We start from the raw sequence: 19,374 nt of genomic DNA on the forward strand, positions 1-19,374 counted from the left end.
CTACTCCACAAATCCCATTATCATTTATCATCCTAGATTTTGGAAAGCCTCACACTCGCTTAGATACCTCTTAGCAGAAAACCCCATCTGTATCTGACCCAAAGAAAATATTTTTCAGGAGAGTCTGGAAGGATAAAACTCCTAATACCTATGATACTGTCTCATCACTCTTTGAATCTTCCTCACCCATCTCCCAAACCGATTTCATTCACTGCTCATAGTTTACTCTTAAGATCCTTACATACCCTACTCTTAGTCTAGCCACTCCAACCACTGTGGTTTTGGCCCAAGTTCCTCCAGAAAATATCATCCCCCTCCATTAATTCAGATGGCTGTTCCGGTTTTTTTTACTGAATAAATATGCCCCTCTTGATCTACCTCAATCCTAAGTGATATGCCTCAGGACTACCTAAATATTTTGCCTAGGTTCAATGGGGAGGATGAAAACACTGCATAGAGACACATTGAAACCTTCTGTGCTTTTGCTGAAAATAAAAATGTAGAACAATTAGATGTGGTCTTGAGAATATTTGTACAATCCCTTGATGAAGAAGCCAGACAATGGTTTAAAGCCCTACCTAATGCCTCCATCACTACTTGGGAGGAACTCGAAAACACTTTCACACAAAAGTGGGTTGAAAAGAGAAATCATGAGCATGTTCTCGCAGAGTTCAATGCTATAAGGAAGAATCTAGAAGAGGATATTTCAAAATTCATAAAAAGGTTCAATAAGCAGTATAATAACCTACCTGGTGATATAAAGCCTCCTCAGGCTGCTGCTCACATATTTTTTGTGGGAGCCTTCGAATCCAACTTTGGTTTTACCCTAAGAGAAAGGAAGTATCACACTTTGCATCAACTCCAAGTTGATGCTATGGAGGTAGAAGCAAATTTCACCTCGACAGGGAAGTCAAGAGGTAAGGATGAACCTACTAAGAAGAAAAGGGGGAAAGAAGAAACATCCTCCTCTGGTCAAGCTAAAGAATCACCAGATCTAAAGTGGGAAGAAATGGATAAACTCATCAAGAGTTTATCGCATAAGGTGGTGAAACTTGAGTTGGAGAACAAGAGTCTCCTGAAACTGAATGCTCAAGGTAACAATCGAGGTTATAACCCATAGTACAGAAGGCCACCATTGCAGATACTTCCAAGGGAAAGAAAGGACCAACTTGATCAGATCCCTCATCCTCTATATTTAGAAGATGATCTCGATGAACAATCATCGGATACACATGAGATGCAGGGAAACTTGTATTCCTCTTTCTCTGAAGAAGAACATGAAAATATGGCTCACCAGGAGACAAGTCATGATAGAGAAGCAACAACAAATGAGGAGGACATAGGTGATTATTGTAAACAGTTTGCAGATTTCATGCAAGCACAACTACACTAAAGGTATGATCTAAGATCTTCAAGAAAGAGGTCGAGGGAACCAGAACAATAAGAGGGAACTGCTCCCCAAGATATTCCCCCAGTGCTAGATAAAGGGAAAGGTAAGATGAATTCAGACTCATCCAAGGTAAAAATATCCTCAAATAAGGAATGCAATAGCTCCGAGGAACACAAAGAAAAGAAGGCACTTGTTCTACTAAAAAATGCCAGTGATAAGGAAAGAGAAGCACAGTGAGGAGGTGTAGAGAAAGGCCAACCCGCATTCAATATTCAGAAGGAACTCGAAAAGGTAAAGATTCTTGTTCCTTTAATTGAAATTCTAAAGAAACCCACTTATAAAGCTCAAGTCTCTCAGTTCATGCTTCCATCCACCTCAGTACCTACCCATGACTGTTTAAACCTTCAAGAAGAAAGACCAATGGTTGTTTTTGGGCCTCATGTTGAAGAACTTGATCCTTCCATTGCACCCTTCTATGTGACCCTGGTAATTCATGACCTCTTATTGCATAACTGCATGTTGGACTCCAGAGCCTCGCATAACCTCATGCCCTTAGCTATGATGGAATAACTTGGCTTGCAGATCACCAGGCCCTACAAGGAACTATACTCCTTTGACTCTAAGAGGGTCAAATGCTTGGTAATTATAAGAGATTTGGTGGTAAACCTAGCTCAGATCCTTGTTAAGATCATAGTGATGGACATAATAGTGGAAAATATTCCCCCTCAATTCAGTATGTTACTATCTAGGTCTTGGTTTTCCAAGGTGGGGGGCTATATCAATTTAGATCTAACTTATGCCACTATTCCCACTTTTGGAGGCGAAGAAAGGAGATTGTACAGAGAGTCCAGATTTGAAAAGACGGTGACCCCAATTAAAGGTTCTCAAAATTCTCCAGTGTATGGAAAAGAAAGCGACCTTTCCTGCCTGTTCCTAGAAGAAGATGAGGCCATATTAGAAGAAATGCAAGTACATCTAACGATACCATTAGATGACCAACACACATATAAAAACAAAGTGTGGAAATTATACTTTGATGGAGCAAATTCCAAAGAGGGAAATGGAGCAGGAGTATTATTGGTAAGTCCGGAGGGCAACTTGATACCTCTCTCATTCAACCTGGAGTTTGAGGCAACCAACAACGTGGCAGAGTATGAAGCATTGGTCCTTGGGCTATAAAAATCAAGGAATATGAATATTGAATGCTTAACTATGCATTGAGACTCCGAGTTGATTGTAAAGCAGATCCGAAATTAGTGCCAAGCTAAACACCCCAGATTGAGGACTTACCGAAATGAAGTCTAGGATTTGATTGATAACTTCTTCTTGGAATTTAATATCCAATTTTTTCCCAGAGAAGGAAACATAATGGTTGATTCCATTTCTATAGCAGCAAGCAATTTCAAACCCCCTCAAAATTCGCTTCTCAGGTATGAGGCAGAGGTTAGATAAAAACCCTATAAACTTGATAATGTCAAGCACAGGAAAGTATTTGAGGATGATGAGCATATCAAATGATTTATAGAAGTAGCTGGGGAGTTTGCTAACTCAACCATTGATCAAGGAGAGGAAAAAGAGGAAGATCAAGAGCCCACTTCGTGGGAAGACATAGTGGCTGGACATAAAGTTCTACAACTAAAAGGGAATACCATTCCTTGTGGGCTAGTCCCATTGGAAATATTATTTAACAAGGATGATGTAGCCTCCAAACTAATGGCTCCGGAGATGGATGAACAAGCAGAAGATTGAAATATCGGCTCAAAGGATGAACTCCATATGGTCAGACTATCAAAAGGAATCCCCTCACAATACAAACAAAGGTATTTAAATCTCTTCAAAACCTATAAGGATGTTTTCTCTTGGTCTTATGAGGACTTAAAAGCATTTGATACTAACATTGGGAAACATAAGATTCCTTTAAAGAGTGGAATAAAACCATGCAAGCAAAAGCTCAAGCAGATTAATCCACTCTTACTCCCCTCCATTGAAAAAGAAGTGAGGAAACTTCTATATGCTAAAATCATAGTGCCTTTAAGGTACTCGGAGTGGGTGGCCAACTTAGTCCCAGTCCAAAAAAAGAATGGAGAAATAAGGCTATGTGTAGATTTTTGGAACCTAAACAGGGCATCGTTGAAAGAAAAATACCCACTGCCTAAGATGGATTACATATTGTAGAAGGTGGTTGGATCAGTCAAAATTTCCATGATGGATGGGTTCTCTGGTTACAGCCAAGTGGCATTCCACCCTGATGATCAGAAGAAGACTGCTTTCACCACCCCTTGGGGAAATTTCATGTATGCTTGCATGACTTTCGCTCTTATGTATGCAGGGGCCACATTTCAGAGAGCTATGGATATAGCTTTTGTAGGGGAGCAAGACAAGTTCATAGTGGTATATTTGGATGATATCATAGTCTTCTCTAAGACCGATGAAGAGCACATCCTCCATTTGAAACTCACATTCGAGAAATGCAGGAGGTATGGACTATCTTTGAATCCTAAGAAATATCAGTTTTCCCTGAGTGAGGGGAAGTTACTAGGACACATAGTAGCACAAGAAGGAGTGAAAATGGATCCTAAGCGAGTTGAAGCTATCAGTCACATTCCTCTACCTTGAAATATGAAAGAGGTCCAAGAATTTTTGGGGAGAATCAATTTCTTAAGGAGGTTCATATCCAACTATGCAGAAATAGTGAAGGGTATTACAGATATGCTAAAAAGGAAATGAAGTCAAGTGGAGCCCTACTGCCCGAGGTTCTTTTACTAGAATTAAAGAAGATTTGGCCGAAACACTGGTACTAGTCATCCTTGACTACTTAACACCTTTATATATCTTTTCTTTTGCTTCTCCGCATACTATTTCTGTATTTCTGCTACAAAATAATAAATATTGTTATGAAAATCCCATTGCCTTCTTCAACCAAGACCTGAGGGATGTTGAGCTGAAATAAAACATCTTGTAGAAACAAGCCTATGCACTAGTAAAGGCTTTGAAGGCATTTCGAGTGTATGTGCTACAATCATAAATTATAGCATTTGTACCAAATACAAGGGTCAAGGACATCCTTGTGCAAGGAGACAGTGAAGGAAAAAGGGGTAGGTGGATAGCAAAGATATAGGAATACAAGTTAGACATAAAGCCTACTAAGCTCATAAAAGGTTAGGGGTTGGCCAAGGTTTTATCATAATCTAATTTCCAAGATTTAGGGATAAACCTGATAACAGAGTAAGGCAGAATAGAGGTTCAATAGAATGGATTAAAACATTAGAGAAAAATATCTATTCTAAATATGAGGTATCACCCTGGTATAAGAATATCATCCATTATCTCTTATTCCCGAGGTGCCCACTAGGGCTGGATAAATTGCAAGCTCAAAAGTATATCATATCCAATGGTCAACTCTACTGGAAGGACCCAGTGGGAGTTTTGCTATTATGTTTGGTAGAAATCGAAACTCATAAAGTGATTGAGGAATTCCATGGAGGAGTTTGTGGAGATCATTACAGCTGGAAGACCACAACTCACAAAATCCTCAAGGTGGGATTTTACTAGCCTACACTGTTATGAAATGTTCATTCCCAGGTTAGGTCATGTAAGAAGTGCCAAGTGTTTGTTGAGAGACAAAAACTTTCTCCTCTCCCCCTTATTCCAGTGCATGTGGAAGAACCCTTCAGACAGTGGGGACTAGAATTCATAGGAGAAATAAACCCACCTTCCAGTGGCCAACACAAGTGGATATTAACAGCCATAAAATATTTCACCGAGTGGGTAGAGGCCATCCCAGCCAGAAGCGCCATAGACTTAGTGGTAATCAAGTTTATGGAGGAGAACATATTATCTCGCTTTGGTTGTCCTATCAAAATTATCACTGACAATGCTCAAGTATTTAAATTTTCAAAATTCACCATCTTCTGCCAAAAATTCAATATCATCATCGGACACTCCACTACCTATTATCCTCAAGGTAATGGCTTAGCTGAGTCCTAAAATAAAATTGTGGTGAGAGTGCTAAAGAAGACCATCACCGAGAATCAGAGGAACTGGGATACCCAATTGAAGTTTTCCCTCTGGGCTAACCGAGTGACTCCTAAACGATCCACTGGAAAATTGCCTTTCGAGCTAGTGTATGGAAAGGTTACAATCTTCCCAATCCAATTGGAAATGACAGTGGCAAAGTTACTGTAGGAAGCCGAGGAAGAGACAAGTGCCTTGACATGAAGGATAAACCAACTGGTCGAACTTCATGAAAACAAAGAATAGGTGGGGGCTAAATTGGAAAATTACCAACAGAAGATGAAATCCCTGTTTGACAAGAAGGCCAAGGATCGACCTCTTCAACCAGGAGATTTAGTTCTCCGATGGGACGTCCAACGGGAAGAAAAAGGAAAACATGGAAAATTTGATCCACTTTGGTTCGACCCTTTCAAAATTTCAGAAGAGAAAGGAAATAATACGTACTTGCTCAAAAACATGGACGGTGAATCGTTGGAGCTACCATAAAATCGTCAGTTCCTCAAACCCTATTTCTAGAATTAGAGGTACTTGTGTTGCACCCATTTTAAATACCGGTGTGTGCATTGTAATTATTATATGAAATTTCCAGTTTCTGTTGAAGATTCCACTTTCACAAAATTATCACTTGTTCAGAAAACACTCCATGCCCAAAAGAGAAGTTCACAGTGTGCAGGTTCTCGACGCATTGCAATCCAATGCCCCATTCCTAGGTGGAGCCAATGTTGTCACCTTCTGAAAAGAAAGTTCCTATTGTAAAAAGAGGGCAAAATAACATAGATGTTTGGAGCTAGCTTCCAAGCCATATGTTATCCATGATAACCCCTAGAAATGATTTTTAGTTTGATTAATCATTTGCGTCTTTCTACCACTTTTCTGAAAGAGGTTACTGTGCTTTGAAAATTGGAGATTAAAGGAGGAAGATAGGTCAAGTTTAAATTGTTTTGGAGAAATTTCCATATTCTTTAAAAACTATTTCTTTCACAAACCCCATTTTTTCCTTTTTTTTTTAAACTCTAGCTGTAGTGACCCATTTTTAACTCTAGCAGAAATCCCTTTATACATCCAACTCTAGTCGTATTTACCATTCCCCCTTTGAAATGTTTTAAAACATTCAGGAATCATGTTGAAACCATTTTAAGCATCGAGACCCACAAACCATAATCACTATCGTCCCCTTCCCTTTTTTTGATACATATCCGCCCGTCTCCCTTTTCAACTTTTGCGATTGCGATATCACATATCGCAAAGTTCCCCGTTGATTTCCATATCCGAGTCCCGTCACCACTCCTCGCCAATTGCGATAAAGTCCCTCCTTCACCGATATCACATGTCACAAAAGTTCTCCATCGATTATCATATCATAAGTCCCTCCTCAGCCTCACCGATTGTGATATTTCCTCCGCTTGCTGATTGTGCTAATTCCTTCCCTCGCCGATTGCGATATCGCAATCGAGGATCACACAAGTCAAAGTCCCTCCTCTGCCGAGGTCCCTTCCAACTTGCAATTGCGATGTGTGAGAACCCTCATGGATGCGATATTTTATGTATCATGCTTTATTGAAGTTTCAAGTCCAGATAATTGACAAGAAATATGAAATATGGTAAAAAGGCCCTATCTTGTATTACGATTACGATACCAACATGCCCAAATTAGCAACCCAGATTGAATTAGCCCGGATCAACAACCCAGATCAACAAACATTAAAACATCTATTTCTCTTTCGCTCAGTGGGACGATGAGGGTATTTTTCGGTGTATATCTAGTAGCACGGTCATAAAAAAGAATACAGAGTAAATGAAGACATGGAAGCTCAGGAGGACTTGATGATCCAACATGGTGCTCCATGTAGAGGGAAGACGAAGTACTGCCCAGGCGTCCTCTAATTCTATACTGTGGCGTTAAACTGATAGTTGACGGCTCCCAGCTTTGAAGAATGAACAATACGAGCAGTAAAGGCAGAAGCAACGAGAATCGATTGAGTGACACAGATGGCCAGATCATGGGCAAGCAACAACCTGAGAAAAGGAAATCCCAAGGATGGGTATGGAGATATTTTTTTGGTGTTTCCATCTAATTGTTGACCTGCTTTGTAATTATGTAATGTGTCGACCATTTAATGAAGCAATTAATATTTTGTAGTGATTTTTGGGCCATAGAGCCATCCCAGGCCGAGATAGCTAGTCGGTTTGATAGTTGAGGCTTGGCTAAAGATATTTTGTTGTAATTACTGTTCAATGCTCCCCTCTCCAGATAAATAGTGGGAAGCAACACTTCACAAGGGTTCAGAATCCTAAAGAAAGAACTACATGTTATTTTCAAGACTGTATGACTTTATGATATGCATCTTTTAGAATATTAAGGAAATGGTGGTGATTCCTCCTTCGAGTACTATAGTATGTTATCCCTCTGTTAAATTCCATTATGTTCATGTTTCCTCTCTGAATTCATGTAATCATAGCTGCTAGAAATGTTTCATATGTTCTTACAGATTCATTTGTATTGACTCGTTAATGCATGTGCCTGTATGGATCTTTGATATTATATCTTTAAAATTGCACTCCATGAATCATCACACCCATCCTCTTTCATCCATTATGTCTACCTTTAACTCAGATAAGTGTATAATTCTGGAGGCTTCAAGATCTATACGATAAGTGTAGAATTCCTGATGCTTCAAGCTCTGTGTGATGAGTTAATCTATCTCCTTATCCTCCTTCATTGCTCTGCCAAAGCTTATTAAACTGTAGGTCCTTGAACTCCTCAGCCTCCACTAGTTTATGCATATATTTTTGTGATTTGTATATGTGAAGAAGTACCAAAAATACATGGCTTACACCTTTAAATGAATGAACCAACCTGTGTTGTTTACTAGATATTTTGAAGATGAATATATATCTATATATATATATATATATATATATATATATTCGATGTCTCTAGTTTCCCGAGAATCATATGAGACACGCAAAATCTAGATGTTCCAGGCACTAGTCTTGTAAGCAATCTGAGGCCGTCTTTGGAAGCGACAACAATACACTGCCCTTGAACTCCAATCTTAACAGGGTAACTCAAATTTCATGCATGCATGAGTTAATTAAGGCTGATTGATCAGTTAATTGGTTGAACACTAAAGCTGCACCCCACTGCTAGACCTCCTACTAGTTCCTCCAAAAATTGGAACTAGTTTAACTGACCTTAACTCAATTTAACTGAATTAAATTATTACAACTCAAATTAAACTCTCCCTAGGCTCCTAAAATTTAGCAACCACTCAACATGACTTAAGTTGGGCCCTCAACTTGAATTAACTTAGTCAACTAAGTGAAACTAACTTAATTAACTCATTCTTGTTGTCTTGTGATGTGGAATTACAATTTTCTCCTAATTTAATTCAAGGGAAGGTTAAATCAGGATTTTCTTGTTGCCATTTTCCACACAACTTTGTTCGTGTACCTAGATAGGGTTTTTCCTTTCATTCTTTATCTTTTCTTGTAATCTAATGGGACCTACCTTCAACATATAGTTAAGAAGGTTTACATGATTCTTTTGTTTTTATAACTAAATTTAAGACTACTAAAGCTAAATACCCTAGTCCAGGGATTGTGCCGAGATGTTGGCTACAAGCTGGTAGCGAGGCGCTAACCCTGGCTCTAGACTGTGCCAAGTTGTTGGCTACAAGCTGGTAGCAAGGCGCTAACCCTAGCTGTTGTCCAAGTATTCAACTTAAATCATAAAGTTTTGAGTCATTTTACCAGTGACATTACATACGATGTAAATTTCCTTTGAGTTTGGATCACCCTAAAGATAGGATGGTCTTAGGAATAGATATAATAAAAGAAATGGAAGATATAGTAAAAAAGATTAGGCAAAATTTGAAAATAGCTCAAGATCGACAAATAGTTATGTAGATTTGAAGGGAGTTCACAAAGAATTTAATGTAGGTGACCACTTTTATATGAAATTAAAACCCAAGACGAGTACTATTAGAGTTGGAAATTGTGCCAAGATGTCACCCAAATATTTTGGACCCTTTAAAGTGTTAGTGAGGATAAGCCATGTTTCTTATCAACTTGATCTGCCAACAAGCATAAAATTTCATGATGTGTTTCACGTGTCTTTGCTAAAGAAATATATACATGACCCAACCCACATATTTTTTGGAATTTTCTATGGGTAGAACTAGAGGGAAAGTTGTTAGAAGAACCTCTATGCATACTAGACCGAAGGGAAGTCACCCTCTAGAATAAAGTGATAGCCCAAGTCAAAATTTAGTGGAATCAATTCAACCCAAAAGAGGCAACTTGGAAATTATATGATGTTTTTAAAGAAGCATATGCATCGTTATTTTTAAAATTGGGTTGAATTCCATAACTCAGGAGCAAACACTGAAACTGTGTCAAACTCAGGCGGGGGAGGATGTGATGTCCCTTGAATTAGAGTTTAATTGTAAGTTTGTATATGTTAAGTGTGTTTATTTTTCTATCTTTAAGACTTATTTGAAAACTGGTTTATCAATGCTATGTCACTGATAAATATTGTATGTAAAGCTATTTGTTATGCTACTAAAGAATAAATATGGAAAATAATTCTGAAGTTATGACTGGCTAAGGAAAACTATGGCCACAAGTTAATGTTGGAAATTAAATTACCCCCTGATGAATAAGACCTAGGCATCTGATTTGAGGATTAGATTATTAATTAAGATGAAAATTTATTGATCAATAGATTCCCCCAAAATTAGGATATTGTCTTTGGAAGTTGGGGAGGTGGCGCTTATTAATGAGCCAAGTAACTGATGAGCCCCAAAGTTGGTAACTTGTTGGGCTCATTTGGCCGAATTATCCTTGTTCAATCCTTCATTTTTCATAGCTTATGCATTATTTTTCAGTATGTTTATGTCATTTGTACGAATAAGGGTAGTCACTCTTCCTAGGTGGCTAACACGTGCTCATTTCAGGTTTTTTGACACATGTTGGAGCAAAACCGAGCAATCATGGGCTAGAAGACAACCAAGCTTGGGGTGAGGATTCGTAGGGGAGTTGTCTATGGCATTAAATAGCCTTCCTTGGGATCTTCATCCCCAACTCCGAGCTCCAAAGATCACCAAAACCGGATCTAGAAGGCAGCCAAGCAGATTTTGGAAGGAGCTGTCTACTCACAGTTTGGGAAGCCAAGTCCCATAGATTTAGGAGGCCAGCTAGGGCCCTCGTGGTGTATAAATGTTAAGGCCTCAGCCTTCGTGAGGGACTTTTTTGGAAACCATTGCATATTTTGCACTACAGTGCTGTTAGCTCTACTTTGTTCTCTTGTAGCCATTTTGGGCATAACTCTTGACTTATGACTATTTTTTGATACTGAGAAGCAATCCGATTTTATATCAACTCTGAGTTTTCTATAGGAGCCATAGCTCTTAGGGTTGGGCCCAACCTGAAAGCCTAGGGCTTCCTTTTTGTACTGTTACCTTTCCTTTATGCATCGTTGTTCTCCTTTTATGCATTTGAAACGTATTTCTATTGGGCAGATTTAGTTGTGTTGGTTAAATAGGTCACTGTTTATGAATAGAATTGCTTCAGATGTTTAAAATGGATTGGTAGGATAATAATAGGAAGAAGCTCCAAAAAAGGGTCAACAACACTCTCTGTTTCGCCTCATCCTTATTGGATCAGGGACTGGAACTGAAGAAACAGTGCTGCCCCAACAAAAACACTAGTTTGCTTGACCATGCAATCCTTAGTGTACTGTTTTCATTTGCAGAAGTTAGTTATGGGTTCAGATCTCTCAAATGTTTCTTTGCATGATTGATGTATATGGTTTTCTTTCCAAATAAAGATGCTGTTCATCGTTTTCTTGACAGTTAGATTAGATTAGCTATGACTTTGATTATTTGTAAGACGTTGTTGATTCGGTTAAATGTACACTGTGCAGGGCATCTCTACCAATCTCTCATTCACCTAAGCTTCATCAGAGCTAGCTGTTCCATCTCCTAGCTAGGTTCCTCGTCTCACATCTGTCCTCTTGCCCACGTAACCCTACCTTTTTGTGCAATCATTGTTTCAGCCTTATTTGAGCCAATTTAGCCACCTACACCTTCTAACCACTCGATCCACCAGTCCCTGGGACACTTCAGACCCCTATCCTACCTCCATATCCATTCATGCATATTCCCTCATGCACCCATTCTCCAAAATCCAATTTTTTAAACATCCTGTAGAAATTTTTGAACATCCTGTAGAAATTCCTGAACATCCTGTAGAACCCCTGCAAACTTCCTGTAGAAGCTCACAAATGAGGTTTCTTGATAGCCAAACTTTGTGAAACTCTCTGGAAGGGTGTTAGGGACTCCTTAGACCCTCTCTGAACCTTCCCAGCCTCTTCCAAGCATTTCTCCTCCTTGATCAACCCCCGCACAGTCAAAGAACAGTGAAAGCATATGCATGATGAAACTGATGACTTAATAAAAAATACATAAAGATGTTTTCTTCAAATAGAGGTAGTCTAGGCACATGTATTTTACCTTCATAGAAGTATTGGCATCTCTTCCAGTAGTTTGCATTCTCTCCTTTGCATCAGTAGGACTAGCTGGTAGAATTAGGGTTTGCTAGGGTTTGCGTTACTTTTTGGCTTTCAGTTATTTCCGCAAGTAGATTAGCTTCCTTTGACTTAGCTTTCATCCATCAGTTAAAAAGCTTCTTCTAAGAGCTCCTAGAAGTTGGCTTAAGCCCCTAGTGGACTTGTGCCAGCTGACCAAGTGATAGCTGCGGCAAGAGCTAGTACTTGTGCATACAGCACCGTCGCTTCCAAGTTTGTTACAAACTATCGGGTTGATAAAAGTAAAGAAGGGAGTCCCAGGAGTTGCAACATTATTGCTGCAATACTGGAGCCCACCATATTTTTGGCGCCGTTGCCGGGGAAGCGTCAGAGTATTTGTGATTGCTGCTTTTCTTCTATTTTCCTGCTCTCGCCTTCCGCTAAATAGTTTATTTCATTTCCATTCTGTAATTTCATTTCTGCAAAAGTAAAGTAGACACTTCCTGCTTTCATAGATTAGACTTTCAATTTTGCAAGCGTAACATAGAATTTCAATTCTGCAAGTGTAAAATAGAATTTCAATTTTGCAAGCGTAGTCTAGTATCTCTTTTTCGCAATTTGATTTCAGCAGAGTAGATTAGTCCTTTCCTGCTTTCATTTCAATTCCGCATTTTCATTCCCGCAAGATAGATTCTAGTTAGTTGCAATTCCATATGTTTCAGTTTTGTAGGTACAAGCAGAGAAAAAGCAAAAACAACGAAAAATCCTTTCATGCCCTGTAGGAACAGAGATAATACCGGAAAATTCCTACCCAACCCCCCCACCACTTCACTGAGTCACCCTTCTCTCTTCTTTGGTGGCAGTGATCCAGAAGAACCTATAGGTGAACCTCCTGAGATATACGAAGATCCTATAACAGAAGAAGAGCAAGAAAACATTCCTATTGAAACCATGGCTGACAACAGAAATGGTGGAAACGATGACGAGAGAATAGAAGGTACCTTCCCCATCCGAGAGACTAACGGGAACATGAAAATGAAGAACATAAGTCCCTCGGCCTTACCTCATTTCCATGGATTGACCACTGAAGACCCTGATACCTTCCTATTTGAGTTTGCTGTCCTTTGTCGAACCTATGATTATACAGAAGATGAGCAAAAATTGAAACTCTTTCCCTCTACCCTCAAGGATGCAACATTACGCTGGTTCATGGGGTTACGTGGAAACAGTATCACCACTTGGGCTCAGATGCAGCAAGCTTTCAATACCAAATACCGGGACTACTGTAGGTCCAAGGAAACCAAGGGAGAAATCTTTCACATGACCATGGGAAGCGATGGGTCTTTAGAAGATTACGAGGAAAGGTTCCAACTTAGCTATAAACGGGCCAGGTGCACACTTGACCCTGAATCCCTAAAGCTGGTTCTGCTCCGAGGAGTCCCTGAAGACCTTCTAGATACCCTTCACATGCTAGTTGGGGGAGACATCTACCAACTGCCTTATGAGGACATAAAGACTGTGTTTAGAAACCACTCTAGGGCAACCCGGAAAAGAGGTAGGGGAAACCCGCTTTCAGCTAGTACCACCTTCTCCAAGCATGAGTTTGCTAACCAGATGGAAGACCTCAAGAGTGAGATGAGATAGACTATTTCCATGCAACTTGATACCTTCCGAATTCAGCAAAAGAAAGAGGAAGCTGAGAGGGTTTTAGCCATCTTCTGTCCTAGGTGTACGAGGAAGCACTCGAAGAACGAGTGTCCATTGCACTCAGTAGAGGTATGTTTTGTTTGTGAGGAGGACCACCCCACAAACCAATGCCCAACCTTACCAGGATTTAAAGCCATATACCAAGGGACTGAGGCACCCACTGAACCTCTCTACTTCCTCAACCAAAGGAGGCCGCATGGACCTAGACCTTACCATCAGGGGATGCAAGGGACATCCCAAGCTTATTATAACCCCAACCAGTCTGCTCACATGCCTTCATGGGGTCCCACTGCTCATCCTGCCTGGTCTGCACCTCCTCCGTGGTCTTATCCCCCTCAATACCATGCTCAACCCACTGCTCATTCGTTTCACTCACATGTCCAGCCACAGCCTCAGTGGAATGCACCTCAACCGGGGTGGAGGCCCCAGTACAACACTCCTCCCGCCATTTTGCCTCCACCACCGGCTCAACCGCAACCATTACCTCCTGCTCCTCCAAGACAACCCCAAATGCCTGCTCAATCGAACCCGAACCCCAACAACCGACAAGCCCAGCAGGTATATACTGGGGAGACAACATGTCCTACCTATGCTGTGGAGATCCAGGAGATCAACCTGCGATCCGGGAAGACTCTTCCAGATCGCCAACCTCCTCCCCTAGAGGATGAGGAAGACAAACAGGAAAGTGAACCCAAAGCCATTCCACCCTTTCCTGAGAGACTAACAGTAACCACACAACCAAACCCGGAGGAGACTGAACTTCTAGGGGAACTGAAACAGTTGTGTGTGAAAATACCACTTCTCCAGGCCATCAAAGATGTACCGATATACAACAAATTGGTTAAGGAAAAGTGTTTCAGGCACCTAGGCAGGCGAAAGAGAGATGCCTCAACTATCAATGTCATAGGACAACTGTCCGATCTTATGTTGGGGCAAGTAATCTATCCAAAGTATTTGGATCCTGGGAGTCCTGTAGTTGATGTCCACATCAATGGCACCATTATCCCCCATACCTTGATTGATATAGGGGCTGTCATTAATGTGATGACCAGGGACACCATGCTTAAACTCAACCTTCAGAGTTCCTTAAGGAAGACCTCGACAGTCCTGAAGCTGGCAGATCGCTCCACCGTGACTCCCGAAGGGATTGTGGAGGATGTCTTGGTCTCTGTTGACTCTTGGGAGTATCCTGCGGACTTCTTGGTCCTTCAGCCCAAGGCAAAGCTTACTGGATACCCCCTCATTTTGGGAAGGCCTTGGTTAGCCACAACAGATGCTTACATAAGCTGCTGAGCGGGAAACATGACCATCAAAAATGGTCCTATGTCCAAGCAGCTAGTCCTATACCCTCCTGCCCAACCTCTGTTAGAGCATGACTTACCACTTTGGTTGGAAGAAGGAGATGAGGATGAGGTCTACTCTATCTACTCTGCACCCTTGTGCACGATAGAAACCACTAGGGGAGGTCCTCAAACCGAGGATGATTTGATTGAGACGTTGATTCAAAATCCACCTCCCAATGCTCTCTCCTTAGAAGAATTGGTGGAAGATACCCAAGCCAGCACCTTAGTGGACCTCTGTGTGACTGATCCAACCTATCCTAGAGTTAAGAATGTGGAGTTTGGTCCCGAAAGAACTCTAAAGATCAGCTCCTCCCTATCTCCTTCCCAAGAGAAGGAGTTGTGTAGCTTACTAAACAATCACTTAGATTCTTTCGCTTGGAGCTATAAGGAGATGAAAGGAGTCCATCCTTCAGTCTGTACCCATCACATCTACATCAAAGATGATTGTAAAGCAGTTAGGCAGCCCCAGAGGAGAATGAATCTAGCCCTTAAAGACATTGTCAAAGAAGAGTTGCAAAAATTATTGGATGCAGGATTCATCTACCCTATCTCCGATAGTGAGTGGGTTTCACCTCTATTGCTTGTGCCCAAGAAGAACGGGAAGTGGAGAATCTGTGTAGATTACCGAGAACTTAACAAAGCCACCAAGAAAGACCATTTCCCTTTGCTTTTCATAGATCCAGTGTTGGATGGACTGGCAGGAAAGAAGTTTTTCTCTTTCCTAGATGGGTTCAACAGGTATAATCAGATCCAAATCAGCCCGGAGGACCAGGATAAGACCACCTTCACTTGTCCATGGGGTACCTTTGCCTACCGAGTACTTCCCTTTGGGCTATGCAATGCCCCTACCACTTTCCAGAGAGCTGTATTGAGCATCTTTACCGAGTTGGTTCATGATTCGGTGGAAATCTATATGGACGACTTTACTCCTTATGGGTCCAACTTCCAAGAAGCATTGACTAATCTGGGAAAAGTTTTAAGCAAATGCATCGAGATGAACCTGTCCCTCAGCCCTGAAAAATGTGAATTCCTGATGACTGAAGGGACTGTGTTAGGTCATACCATTTCTCGCCAAGGATTACAGGTGGATCCTAACAAAATTGCTCTCATAAAAAAGGTTCCACCTCCTCAGAAGGTAAGAGATGTTCGAAGTTTCTTAGGCTTAGCAGGATATTATAGAAGATTCATTAAAGACTTCAGTAAGCTAGCCTCGCCATTGTTTGGCCTCTTAGCAAAGATGTTGAGTTTAAATGGACTGACGACTATCAGAGGGCTCTGAATGAATTAAAGGATAAGTTGGTGTTCGCCCCAATCTTAAGAGGTCCAAATTGGGCCCTACCTTTCCACATCCACACTGATGCCTCAAACAAAGCCATAGGGGCAGCCTTAGGACAAGTCAAGGAAAAGCTTCCATATGCCATATACTTTGTCAGCAAAAACTTATCCAAGGCAGAATTGAATTATACTGTAACTGAGAAGGAGTTCCTAGCCATGGTCCATTCCCTGAACAAGTTCCGACACTACATCACTGGCTATCGAACATTTGTACATACTGATCATGCTGCAATTAGATATTTAATGAATAAACCTAATGTGAATGCTCGTATTATTAGATGGTTACTTTTGTTGCAACAGTTTGATTTGACTATCGTTGACAAACCAGGTAGAGAAAATGTTGTTGCTGACTTCTTGTCTAGATTGGATTTACCTGCAGGTGAAGAAGGAACAGTGGATGACCAGATGCCAGATGAACATCTGTTTTCTATCTCAGTACTCTCTCCCTGGTTTGCTGATATAACAAACTACCTGGTCTCAACACAGTTCCCTTCGCATCTATCCTCAAAGGAGAAGAGCAGAATCGTGAGGAAGAGTGCCTCATTCACTTGGATCGGGGGCAACCTGTTCAAACTTGGCCCCGATCAGATCTTAAGGCGTTGTGTAAGGGAGGAGGAAGTCTTTGACATCCTCCTAACTTGTCACGATGGGCCATGTGGAGGACATTTTGCAGCCAAGAGGACTACCTTCAAAATTCTACATGCAGGCTACTATTGGCCCACTCTTAATCAAGATGTCAGAAGATATATCAGCCAATGTGACGGATGCCAAAGGATGGGGAAACTGACTCCAAGGGACGAAATGCCTCTCCAACCTCAAGTGACTCTTGAGCCATTTGAGAAGTGGGGTATGGATTTTGTGGGTCCTGTCAACCCTCCTTCAAGGAAAAGGTCTTACATCATTGTGTGCACAGACTATCTGACAAAGTGGGTAGAAACCAAGGCAATCAAAGCAACAATAGAAGAAAAGGTGGCAGAATTTTTAAGAGAAAACATCTTCTACAAATTTGGCTACCCAAGAGAGTTAGTCACCGATCAAGGAAGCCAGTTCACCTCCAACTTAATTGAATACTTGTTCGCTCATCACAAGATCAAGCATCGGACTTCCACCCCATATCATCCTCAAGCAAATGGGCAGGTGGAAGTCACCAATAAAGCATTAGAAGGGATTTTGACTAAGGTGGTGAGCAGCAATAGAAAGGATTGGGCAGATCTCTTGGTTGAGGCCACTTGGGCCTACAACACCACTTGGAAGACTGCAACCAGTTTCACACCTTATGAGCTGGTCTATGGGAAGAGAGCTTTACTGTCAATCGAGTTTGAGTACAACACATTGAGGATGGCAGCTTAGCTGGACCTAGATCTCAGCCATGCTCAACAAGAAAGTTTATTGCAGCTAAATGGGTTAGATGAACACCGAATGCAGGCGCTCCTCCACTCAGAAGTGGTTCAGCTTCAGAGGAAGATATGGCATGACCGACGCCTCAATGACAAACAATTCCAGCCGGGAGATTGGGCGCTGCTGTATGATTCCAGACATAAGGATTTCAAGGGGAAGCTGAGGACAAGATGGTTAGGACCATATGTAGTGGAGAAGTGTGATGCCAATGGTTCTGTCCTTATTCAGACCGTTGATGAAGAAGCCCTCCCCATGCTCGTCAATGGGCATCGACTAAATATCTACAGGAAACCTCTTTCGAGGCAAGAGTTCATCAAAACTGTGGAAAAATCAGTGCTGGTCATAGAGAAGGGTTCTGCCTTTGTTTTGGGCACACCATAAGCATCATTATACATATTAAAAAAAAAGAAAAAAAGGGAAAAGGAAAAAGGCAATAAAAAAGATCCTTGGGTGAAAACCTTTCTGAGGCACCCAAGGCAGATGGTAGGGGTGAAAACCTCATTGAGGCGCCCCTGCTGTCTCTCTGAAAAAGAATTGGAATAAAAAGATCCTTGGGTGAAAACCTCTCTGAGGCGCCCAAGGCAGATAGTAGGGGTGAAAACCTCATTGAGGCGCCCCTGCTGTCTCTTAAAAAAAAAAAGAAAAAGAAGAAAAAAAACAAAAAGAAAGGAAAAGAAAAAAGAAGAAGGAAGAAACAGAGAAAAAACAAGTTTAATCTCTGGAAATTGTTGCAGGTTGCAGGAACACAATGCAAAAAGGAGGCCTCTCAACTCAAGGACAAGGGTCCCTACCAAGCTACCAGGCAACCTCACATACACTCCCTCCATGAACACTCATTTTTTCCAAGGTTTGGACACAATCTGGTCATGGTTTAGCCTTCTACAGGAAGCTACAGGACTTTCTACAGGAAGTTCTATATTTCTACAGGAAACATCCTGTAGAGCCTTTGGGCGGGCTAGGACCGATTATGAAGAAGAATTTGAAGCTTGAAGCTCATTGAGGAGGCGTGCAACCACTCTTTTCTTCCATCCTCCACTTGCTTCACCTCCTTTCACCACCATTGCTGCCATATGGTCGAATATACCTGCACAGTCATACCAGAACTTTGTTTTGTCAGATATTTTTTTTTTGTTTTTAAGTAGGAAATAAAGCATGCAGAGGCTCACACACTTTACCTGTCAAGGTGATCTCAGGACCCTGCACCTGTGAACGCGACTCAATGATCTCGGCATGCACCCCAGGAGGAGAAATGGCTACAGGATGTCCTACAGGAATCCTGTAGCAGCTGATCTGGCTGGAGCACATACCATGGAGACACCAACAGCTCATGAAGCCGGTGCATGCAGCATACACCACCAGGAAATTGGGTCTCAAGGTCTTGTAGCCAGCAGCAGCCAATGAAGAGGAGCTCCAGCACCCGTACACGAAGTAGCAGCAAGCAGATCCAGCATTCCTCGTCCTGAAGCCTGAAAAAACCCACGTCCACGGCCGCACAGGTAAGTGCCTAACCTTATTTCGTCAAATTACATAAGCTATACTCTAAATGTGCATGACTGTGAGAATGAACGGATTGAACAAGTCGGGTAGCCATTCAACTGGCCACCACAACCAGTCCGACGGCCTCGTAGGATCCGAATGGGCTTGGTTATGTCGAAAAG

This window comes from Pinus tabuliformis, chromosome 3_2 (assembly GCF_031772625.1).
Source record: "Pinus tabuliformis cultivar Carrire ecotype Pingquan chromosome 3_2, CPIR1, whole genome shotgun sequence".
NCBI lineage: Eukaryota > Viridiplantae > Streptophyta > Pinopsida > Pinales > Pinaceae > Pinus > Pinus tabuliformis.